Source organism: Musa acuminata, chromosome BXJ1-8 (assembly GCF_036884655.1).
Source record: "Musa acuminata AAA Group cultivar baxijiao chromosome BXJ1-8, Cavendish_Baxijiao_AAA, whole genome shotgun sequence".
NCBI classification, from domain to species: Eukaryota; Viridiplantae; Streptophyta; class Magnoliopsida; order Zingiberales; family Musaceae; genus Musa; species Musa acuminata.
The window spans coordinates 14,862,232-14,873,286 of NC_088334.1; positions in this window are offsets into that span (position 1 = coordinate 14,862,232).

An 11,055-nucleotide genomic window follows, 5' to 3' on the forward strand; every position below is an offset into this window, starting at 1 on the left:
ATCTATAGAGATAGATCCAAGGGGATGCTTAGCTTGTCCCAATCCAAGTATATAAACACCATTATCAAAAGTTTTGACATGAAAAATTCTGAGAAAGGCCTCATACCGATGAGATATAGGATATCGCTTTCTAGGAGTATATCCCCAAAGACTCCTGAAGAAAGGGCGAACATAGATAGGATAGCCTATGCCTCAGCAATAGCGTCTATCATGTATGTCATGCTATGTACCAGGCCTGATAGAGTGCATGCTTTGAGTGTCATGAGCACCTATCAAGCGGATCCAGACTTGGAGCACTAGAAACCAGTAAAGTGTATACTAGAATATGAAGGTAGTTGCTTTCGGGTTGAAGGCTATACTGACTCGAGTTTCCAGTCCGATATCGATGATAGCAAGTTGAATTCAAGATATATGTATACCTTGAATGGAGGAGCAGTATGCTGGAAAGAGTTCCAAGCAAGATACTACTACTGACTCGACCATAAAGGCCAAGTACATTGCTGTAGTAGAGGCGGCAAAGGAGGGAGTCTGGATAAAAAGTTCATCATAGATCTAGGAGTCGTGCCAAGCAGCGAGGAGTTGATTCCTTTATATTGTGACAACTACGGGGCGATTACTCAAATGAGGGAACCTGGGTCTCATTAGAAATGTTCTGAGGAGATTTCAGCTTATTAGAGAGATCGTGGCCCGAGGATGTTGAATCTCAGATTTTGATGATATAATCAATTGGTGGGTTAATTGATCTAATCCATATTATTGAGTTAAGTGTGCAAGATTAACTACGATAACCAGAAAACATAAAGCAAGGATACCGGAGTCGAGCTCGATGGACGTTTAAGAGACCGAAAAATCATCGGAGATGCTGCCGGAACCATCCGAGAAGAAATCGTCGGAGGCTCGCGGAGATCACCAAGAAGGCTCGGCTACTCGTTAAAGTCATCACAAAGATTGGGAGCTTGCAGGGAGTCCGTCGGAAGAAGTTCGTCGGAAAGCTCGCCGGAACAAGACTCGACGTTCGCGGTTAAAAAACTTGCTTAGGATGTTTTTTTTTGTGTGTTATGTAGTTCACCTGTAATTAGGATTAGGATTAAGAGATAATCCTATATCCTGGTTAGGGGCCAACTGGGCCCAAAGTCAGATTTGGTTTGGGCTAAAATTAAGCCAAACAAATGAATTGGAGAGCCAGGCGGTGGCACCGCCTAGCTGGGCGGTGACACCTCCTTGGTTGGGCGGTTGCACCGTCCAGCACCCGAGCGCTGGGCGGTGGCACCTCCAGCACCGGGAACCCTAAGAGAATTTAAATTTTGAAGCCCAAAATTTGAATCCTCTTGAGGCCTATAAATACCCCTCAAATCTCAACTGAGGTTACAACTTTTGAGAAGCATTTTGATTGAGAGAAAAGTCTTAGAAAGTCTTAGCAAGTCTTGTTTTCAATTTGCTAGAGAGTTCTCCTCCTTATTTCTTATTGAAAATTTGTAAGAGGTTGAGCTGCTTGTAAAAGGTTGTAAGAGGGGTGTTTACCCTTCCATTTCAAGAGACTTGCTAGTGGAAGGTGGGAGCCTCATCGAAGAGGGGCCTCGCAAGTGGAGTAGGTCATTTGACCGAACCACTCTAAAAATCGGCGTAATCTCTGGTTTGCTTTTTATTATTGTCATTTACATTACTGCAAATCTTCTTACTGCTTTAGTTCCTTATTACTCTTGCTGCGCAACTTTAAGAATACGCCTTCAAGTTAAATTTCTCAAGTTTCATTCTTAACGTACGAAAGATTTTGTTAAAATCAAAGTTTTAATCCGCTGCACTAATTCACCCCCCCCTCTTAGTGCCGCTCCGATCCAAAAAGTGGTATCAGAGCAAGGTTATCTCTCATATTTGGTTTAATACCCAAGAGAGATGGCTTACTCCGGCATGCAAGAGGGCCATTCTATTGCACGACCACCTTTGTTTAATGGGTCGGATTACACATATTGGAAGACTCGCATGAGAATCTTCCTCATTTCTATGGACTTTGAGCTTTGGTCTATTATCGAGAATGGATTTCAAAAATTTTCTCTTCCGATGAGCGAATGGGAAGAATCGGAGAAGAAGGTTTTTGCTTTAAATGCAAAGGCTATGAATGCCTTGTTTTGTGCACTAGACAAAAACGAATTTAATCGTGTTTCAATATGTGATTCGGCTTTTGATATTTGGAGAACTCTTGAGGTCACTCATGAAGGCACTAGCTGAGTGAAAGAGTCCAAAATCAACATCCTTGTGCACTCTTACGAACTTTTCCGAATGAAACCAAGTGAGTCCATCGGAGACATGTACACCCGGTTTACGGATGTCATCAATGGACTCAAAGCTCTTGGTAAAGATTTTACTAACTTTGAACTAGTAACTAAAATCTTAAGATCCCTCCCTAAAAGTTGGGATCCAAAAGTTACGGCCATTCAAGAGGCCAAAGACCTTAAAGTATTCCCTCTTGAAGAACTCATTGGGTCTCTAATGACCTACGAAATGACATGTCAAGCTCATGACGAGCTCGAGAACCCCCTTCCAAAGAACAGGAAGGATATGGCACTCAAATCACAAGAAGACCACTTGAAAGGAACATCAAGTGATGAGGACAGTGACAATGACATTGCACTTTTGACTCAAAAATTTAAAAAATATTTAAGAAAGAACAGATTTAAAAATAATACAAAAAATAAATTTGAACAAAAGAAGGACCAAGTGATTTGCTATGAATGCAAAAAACCGGGACACTATAAGAACGATTGTCCTCAAGCCAAAAAGAGAACATCAAAGAAGAAGGCATTCAAGGCAATGTGGGATGATTCAAGCGCATCCGAAGAAGAGGAGTCCAACACCGAGCAAGTTGCTCATTACGCGCTAATGGCGTTAGGAGAAGAGGTATGTGATTTATTTAATGAAGATTTATCTTTTGAAGAACTATCTATCGCTTTTCATGAATTATTTGATGAATGTAGAACTGTTAGCAAGAAGTTAAGTATCTTAAAGAAAGAGCATGCTTTGCTACAAGATAAGTTTGATAGTCTTCAAACTCCTCCATGCTCTAAGTGTGAGCACTTAGAAGCAATAAAAAATGAAAATTTGCTTCTTAAGGAAACCTTAAACAAGTTTAAGGTTGGTAGCAAAGGATTAGATATGATCCTTGCACACAAGGGTCACATCGCAAATAGAAATGGAATTGGATTTGTAAAAGGATTACATCAAAATCCTACCACTTTCATAAAAGGACCTACATTACATGTTTCCTCTTATATGAAATGCAACTTTTGTTGCAAATCCGGACATATTGCCTACAAATGCCCATTTAGGAAAATTAGTTCACAAAAATTAATATGGGTTCCTAAAGGAACTATAAAGAATTCAATCATAAATAACAAAGTTAGTGGGTCAATTTTTGAGGCACCCAAAATCAAATGGGTACCTAAAAATCATCCTCTTTTGTAGACAAACCCACAAGCTAGGAGCAAGAGATGTTATCTCGATAGTGGATGCTCAAGACATATGACTGGAGATCCATCTCATTTCTCTATGCTCACTAGCAAAGAAGAAGGGTGCGTTACCTTCGGAGACAACAACAAGGGCAAAATCATTGGCAAGGGAACTATTGGTAACAAATTTAATTTTTCCATTGATGATGTCTTACTAGTTGATGGATTGAAACATAATCTCTTGAGTATTAGTCAACTATGCGATAAAGGTTACATCGTTAGATTTGAATCAAATATGTGCATTATTGAAAAACCAAATCATAACATGACTATGATTGCTTTAAAACAAAATAATGTCTATACCATCAATCTTGATGAACTAAGTAATGAAATGTGCTTCTCCACCGTAAATGATGATGCTTGGCTTTGGCATAGGAGATTAGGCCATGAAAGCATGAAAACAATATCTAAGATCTCATCTCAAGAATTAGTACGAGGAATTCCAAATATAAAGTTTATTAAGGACAAAGTATGCGATGCATGTCAACTAGGCAAACAAATAAAAACAAGCTTCAAACCAAAAAATTAAATTAGCACTACTAGACCATTACAATTAATCCATTTGGACTTATTTGGACCAATTGATACAACAAGTCTAGGTGGAAGCAAATATACTTTTGTGATTGTGGATGACTACTCTAGATACACTTGGACCTATTTCTTAGCTCACAAAAGTGATTGCTTCAAGTGTTTCTCTAAATTTTGTAAACTCACTCAAAACGAAAAAGGCTTCATGATTTTATCAATTCGGAGTGATCACGGTGGTGAATTCCAAAACCGTGACTTTCAAAATTTTTGCGAAAGTAATGGGTACAATCACAACTTCTCAACTCCAAGAAATCCTCAACAAAATGGAGTAGTTGAAAGGAAAAATAGAAACCTACAAAAAATGACAAGAACTATGCTGAATGAACATAGTTTACCTAAGTACTTTTGGGCCGAAGCCGTAAATACGGCTTGCTACATCATGAATAGAGTCCTAATAAGATCATCCTTATCCAAAACTCCCTATGAATTATGGAATAACAAAAAACCAAACATCTCCTATTTTAAAGTTTTTGGTTGTAAATGCTTTATTTTAAATGAAATGGATGCTTTAGGAAAATTTGATGCTAAATCCGATGAAGGCATCTTTCTTGGTTACTCTTCCGTTTCTAAAGCTTTTCGGGTTTTTAATAAAAGAACTTTAGTAATTGAAGAGTCTATTCATGTAGTTTTTAATGAAATTTCCGATTTAAAGAAAAATGATTTTGATGATGATCTTGGTTTTGATAATTTGAATTTAAATGAACCCTCTCCTCAAAATAGCCATTTGAATGCATCTTCTTCCGAAATTTCTTTACCAAAAGAATGGAAGTATGTAGATGCTCATCCAAAAGAGCAAATTATAGGAGATACATCAAAAGGGGTTCAAACTCGTTCTTCTTTCAAAAATTTCTGTGCTAACGCCGCTTTCCTTTCTCAAATTGAACCTAAATGCATTGACGAAGCCTTAAAAGATGATTTTTGGATCATTGCAATGCAAGAAGAATTGAACCAATTTGAGAGGAATGAGGTATGGAAGCTTGTTCCTAAACCAAGTGACCACTTAGTCATAGGTACTAAGTGGGTCTTTAGAAACAAGCAAGACGAAAATGGTATCATGGTTAGAAACAAGGCTAGATTAGTGGCCAAAGGTTTCAACCAAGAAGAAGGTATCGATTACGAAGAAACCTTCGCTCCCGTGGCTCGATTAGAAGCCATAAGGATGCTCCTTGCCTATGCTAGTAGTAATAATTTTAAACTATTTTAAATGGATGTTAAAAGTGCTTTCTTGTGTGGTTTTATTTCCGAAGAAGTATTTGTCGAACAACCTCCCGGATTTGAAAATTCTCTTCTTCCTAATCATGTATTCAAATTGACTAAAGCTCTCTATGGCTTAAAACAAGCTCCTAGAGCTTGGTATGAAAGGCTTAGTTCCTTATTTTAAATAATTTTACCAAAGGCAAGGTTGATACTACATTGTTTATTAAACATTTTGAAAATAATTTTCTTGTTGTGCAAATTTATGTTGACGATATTGTGTTTGGCTCTTCGGATGAATCACTATGTGAATCATTTGCCAAATGTATGAGTCTTGAATTTGAAATGAGTTTAATGGGTGAATTAACTTTCTTTTTGGGATTACAAATCAAACAACTTAGTGATGGTATATTTCTTAACCAATCTAAATATACATTAGAATTGTTAAAACGATTTAACATGGATAATTCAAAAGCAATAAACACCCCTATGAGTACTGCGACTAAGTTAGATATGGATGAAAATGGTGAAAGTTTCGATCAAAAAACATATAGGGGAATGATAGGTAGTCTACTCTACCTCACTGCGACTAGACCGGATATTATGTTTAGTGTAGGACTTTGCGCTAGGTTTCAATCTAATCCTAAATTATCTCATCTTAAGAGTGTTAAAAGAATATTTAGGTATCTTAAAGGAACTCCAAATTTAGGATTGTGGTATCCAAAATCTGAAAAATTCGATCTAATAGCTTATGCAGATGCCGATTTTGGCGGATGCAGGATAGATAGAAAAAGTACATCCGGAACATGCCAATTTTTAGGACATGCACTTGTTTCTTGGACTTCCAAGAAACAAAATTCAGTTGCACTATCTACGGCGGAAGCCGAATACATTGCTGCAAGTGCATGTTGTGCACAAGTAATTTGGATGAAAAATACATTAGAAGACTATGGAATTCACCTTGAAAATATTCCCATAAAATGCGATAATACTAGTGCCATATTGTCACGACCTTAGCTGGAATTGCCTAAGGCGTGAGGCACCCTTGCGGCCAAAGACGCGAACTTAGCTTGCGTTGCCTAAGTCGCGGGTCACCCTCGTTGCAAAGACGCGAACTTAGCTTGCGTTGCCTAAGTCGCGCTTTGCCCTTGCGATCTTGCTCCGCAAGTATCAGCCACTTTGTAACCTCTCGCAGGTCCCGAAGGACCTGTAAAAGAGAAAGAAAGTTAGATCGAAAGAACGAGCAACGGACAAGTCCCGAAGTCTCGCGAAAAGGGAAGCTTTACAAGCAAATCGTCGAACACCTTGTGTGCACAAGAGAAAAGAGGGAGAGGGAGAAAAACAAGGCTTTCAAGGATGAACGAACAGCTGCAAGCCCACAAACAGCCGCTCACCTGGTCCCGGACGCAACACCAAGTTCCCGTAAAGGTCACGTGCGAACTTGCGAAAGAGTGTTCAACGCCCGGTATATAACCGAAGCCCCATCCAGCCATGTGCCACCCGGGGGGTTCCTGGGGTCTGAGCTGGCTGACATTTTGGTGAGCGGAGGCAGCACTCCGCTCACCTCCCGCGGCACGCGAAAACGGAGCCGTTTTGGGCTGTTTTGGGGCTGTTTTGCTCGGTTTGGTGAACGGTCGCTTTGCAACGCTGCAGCTTGTTCGAACTTACATATTTACAAGCAAAATGACCCAAAACCATAAGAAAACATGCTGTCAAGCAGCTGTACATGAGGGTGTGAGCGACGAACGGTTCGTTGAACGGAGTTGTTGCGGGTGCGCGACGACCGTTCGTGACATTCTCCCCCACTTAAACTGTCGACGCCCTCGTCGACGCTTGTTGGTAGTTGTTGATGACTTCTTCTTCATGTCGCAGGGTGTCTTCAGGCTCCCAACTGGCTTCAGTTCGGGGAAGCTTTCGCCACTTCACCAAGTACTCTATCTGCTCCGCTCCGTTGGGTAGCTTTATCTTGCGATCCGCCAGAATGGTTTCCACTCGCTTCTCGTAGGAAGCTGTGATGGGAGGTAGCCGAGTTGGAATACTTCGAGAAGCATCTTGCGGATCCGAATGGTAGGCCTTCAGGTTGCTGGCGTGAAGAACGTTGTGAATTTTGAACCACGCCGGCAGCTGCAACTTGTAAGAAACATTGCCTACTCTGCTGATAATTGGGAAGGGCCCTTCATACTTACGCACCAATCCTTTGTGGACTCTTTTCCTGAAGAATTGGAGTGATGCTGGTTGGAGCTTTACCAACACCAAATCGCCAACTTTGAACTCTTGTGGTCGCCTTCCCAAGTCTGCCCACTTCTTCATCCGTTTTGCCGCCTTCTCCAAGTAAGCCCGCGCAATATCGGCATTTCGATGCCACTCCTTTGCGAAATGGTAGGCTGATGGACTACTCCCAGTATAACCAATTGCCATAGTGTGCGGAGTCGACGGTTGTTGTCCTGTGATAATTTCTAAGGGGCTCTTGTTGGATGCAGAGCTCCGCTGCAAGTTGTAGGAGAATTGGGCGATGTCCAATAGCTTCACCCAATCTCGTTGATTGGCACTCACGTAGTGCCGGAGATACTGCTCTAAGAGCGAATTTATTCTTTCAGTTTGACCATCCGTCTGGGGGTGGAGGCTTGTAGAGAAGTATAACTTTGACCCCAACAATTTGAATAGCTCGGTCCAGAATCGTCCCAGGAACCGAGCGTCTCGATCACTAACAATATTGTGTGGGACTCCCCAATACTTCACTACACCCTTCATCATCAGTCTGGCCGCCTCTTCAGCTGAACAGTGTAGGGGAGCAGCAATGAAAGTTGCATACTTTGAAAACCGATCGACCACCACAAGTATCGATCCAAGTCCCCCTACAGGCGGCAAGCTAGATATGAAGTCTAAGGAAATGCTCTCCCATGGCCTTTCTAGTACAGGCAATGGCTCCAAAAGTCCCACCGGCTTCCGTTGCTCCACCTTGTCTTGTTGGCAAGTAAGGCATGTTCGAACATACTCCTCCACATCAATCCCCATCTTTGGCCAGTAGAAGGCCCTCTCCACGAGAGCCAATGTTATGTGAATGCCGGGATGTCCAGCCCAAAGGGAATCGTGACACTCTTTCAAGAGTTCATGCCTTAAATTGTCCACTCGGGGAACATAAACTCTATTCCCTTTTGTGTAAACAAGTCCCTCCTGGACCCAAAATCGTCGTGCCTTGCCTTCTTTGATGAGCTGCATCAGGATAACTGCCTGGGGATCACTATACAGTCCATCTCTGATTCGAGAAAGGAAGTTGGAATGTAACTGACTTGTTTGGCCTCTACCCTCCAGTTGTGCAGCATTCACGCACTCCACCTTCCGACTCAGCGCATCGGCCACGACATTCGCCTTCCCGGGCTTATATTCCATTGCCATATCAAATTCAGCTAGGAAGTCCTGCCACCGTGCTTGCTTTGGGGAGAGCTTCTTCTGAGTTTGGAAATAACTCAGGGCGATGTTGTCTGTCCTCAGCACAAATCGCGACCCGAGGAGGTAGTGTCGCCAAACTCGTAGGCAGTGGATCACCGCTGTCATCTCCTTCTCATTCACTGGATACCGCCTCTCGGTCTCGTTGAGTTTGCGGCTCTCGTAGGCCACCGGATGACCTTCTTGCATGAGTACTCCACCAATAGCAAAGTCCGAAGCATCGGTATGGACTTCAAAGGGCTCTCCATAGTTTGGCAATTTGAGCACTGGTTCTTCCAGAACAGTAGCCTTCAGATCTTGGAATGCTATCTCACATTTGTCAGACCACTTCCAAGGCTGCTCCTTCTTCAGCAACTCCGTCAATGGGGTTGCCCGCTTCGAATATCCTGAAATGAAGCGTCGATAGTAGTTGACGAATCCAAGGAAGGATCTCAACTCTGGCACCTTCTTTGGAGTTCGCCATTCCGCAACTGCTTGCACCTTCGACTTGTCCATCCGAATGGAGCCATCACCGATTCGATGCCCTAAGAATAGGATCTCAGTTTGAGCAAAGTAGCATTTCTCCCTTTTTACGAACAAAGTGTTCTCCCTGAGAACCTTGAAAATCGTCCGAAGGTGCTTGACGTGCTCCTCGAGCGTTTGGCTGTAGACGACGATATCGTCCAAGTAGACGACCACGAACTTATCCAAATACTCCTTGAATAGTTGGTTCATGAGAGTACAGAATATGGCCGGAGCGTTGGTTAAGCCGAAAGGCATCACCAAGAACTCAAACGCTCCATACCTGGTCACACAGGTAGTCTTCGCTTCGTCGCCTTCAGCAATGCGCACCTGCCAATACCCCGACCGAAGGTCGAGTTTTGAGAAATACTTGGCCTTGCCCAGTTGGTCGAACAAGTCCGCGATGAGCGGGATGGGATACTTGTTCTTCACCGTTACTTTGTTGAGGGCTCGATAGTCGACGCATAATCGGCGGCTCCCATCTTGTTTCTTCTGGAAGAGAACTGGAGCTCCGAAAGGTGCTTTTGAGCTGCGGATGAGACCACCGCTTAGCAGTTCACCTAACTGCTTCCTGAGTTCGGCCAACTCTGGTGGAGGCATGCGGTAGGGTGGTCTTGCTGGAGGCTTCACTCCTGGCTCCAGCTCGATACTGTGATCCACGCCTTTGCGTGGAGGGAGAGTCTTCGGCAACTCGGGTGGCATAACATCTTTGAACTCTTTTAGGACATTCGCCACCACGGCAGGTTCTTGAATGGCCTCCTCGTTGAGTGGCTCTAGCTTCATAGCAGCCACGAATGTCAACTCGCCTTTTCGCACCCCTTTCTTCAATTGTAATGCCGAGATGTGTTGGGGCTCCTTGGTTCCTCTCCGAGAGATGGGAACCACGCAGGGATCATCGCCTCCCATCATACATAGGGAATTCAAGAATGGCATCGGCACCAACTTCGCCGCGTGCATAAACTCCATTCCAAGAATCACTTGGAAGTCGTCTAGTGGCACGGCCATCATGTTGGTGTTTCCGCTCCAAGTCCCGATTCTGATGGGAACTCCCTTCGCCAACCCGGAGATTCGCCTGGCCTCCGAGTTCACTGCTTTCATTCGGCTTGGGCTCTTCTCCAAGGTCAACCCAAGTCGCTGTGCTTCACGATCGGCTATGAAGTTGTGGGTAGCGCCCGTGTCCACCATTGCACGGGTTGTTTGGCCATTCAGCTTAATGTCCACATACATTAGCTCGCTGCTTCCTGCTTTTTGTGCCTTCGTCTTCATGTTCTCCCCCACTTGACCCCGCATAGCGTTCAACAGACGCATTGCTCCCATTCGGGGTCCTTGCGACTCCTCATCGTCGTTGCTGGATTCTGAACTGCTTGAGCTAAGGGCAACAGCTTTGCCCTTGTCCGATCGGGGAGGGTGGATGGAAGCCGTCAACGCATTGAGTGCCTGTTTTTGTGGGCACTCCCTTACCATGTGCAGTCCTCCGCACAAGAAGCATCCTCCCGGTTTTGAGGCCTTGCCTTTCGGGTTCGGCCCTTTGTGGGAGCTCTTCCTCTTTTGTTCGCCCCCGAGCTCCTTCCCTCGAGAATATTTTGGAGGGCGATTGCTTGAAGATTGTTTCCTTCTCGCTGGGTCTTCAGAGGAAACGAAGTCGGTGAGCCTTTCTGCAGCTGCAATTGCCCCGACCACGTCGGTAACATTCCTTCGATTCAGCTCCTGTTGAGCCCATGGTTTCAAACCATCAAGGAAGCTGAACAACTTGTCCTTCTCGGACATGTCCTGTATGTCCAGCATTAGTGTAGAAAACTACTTCACATAGTCTCGGATGGTG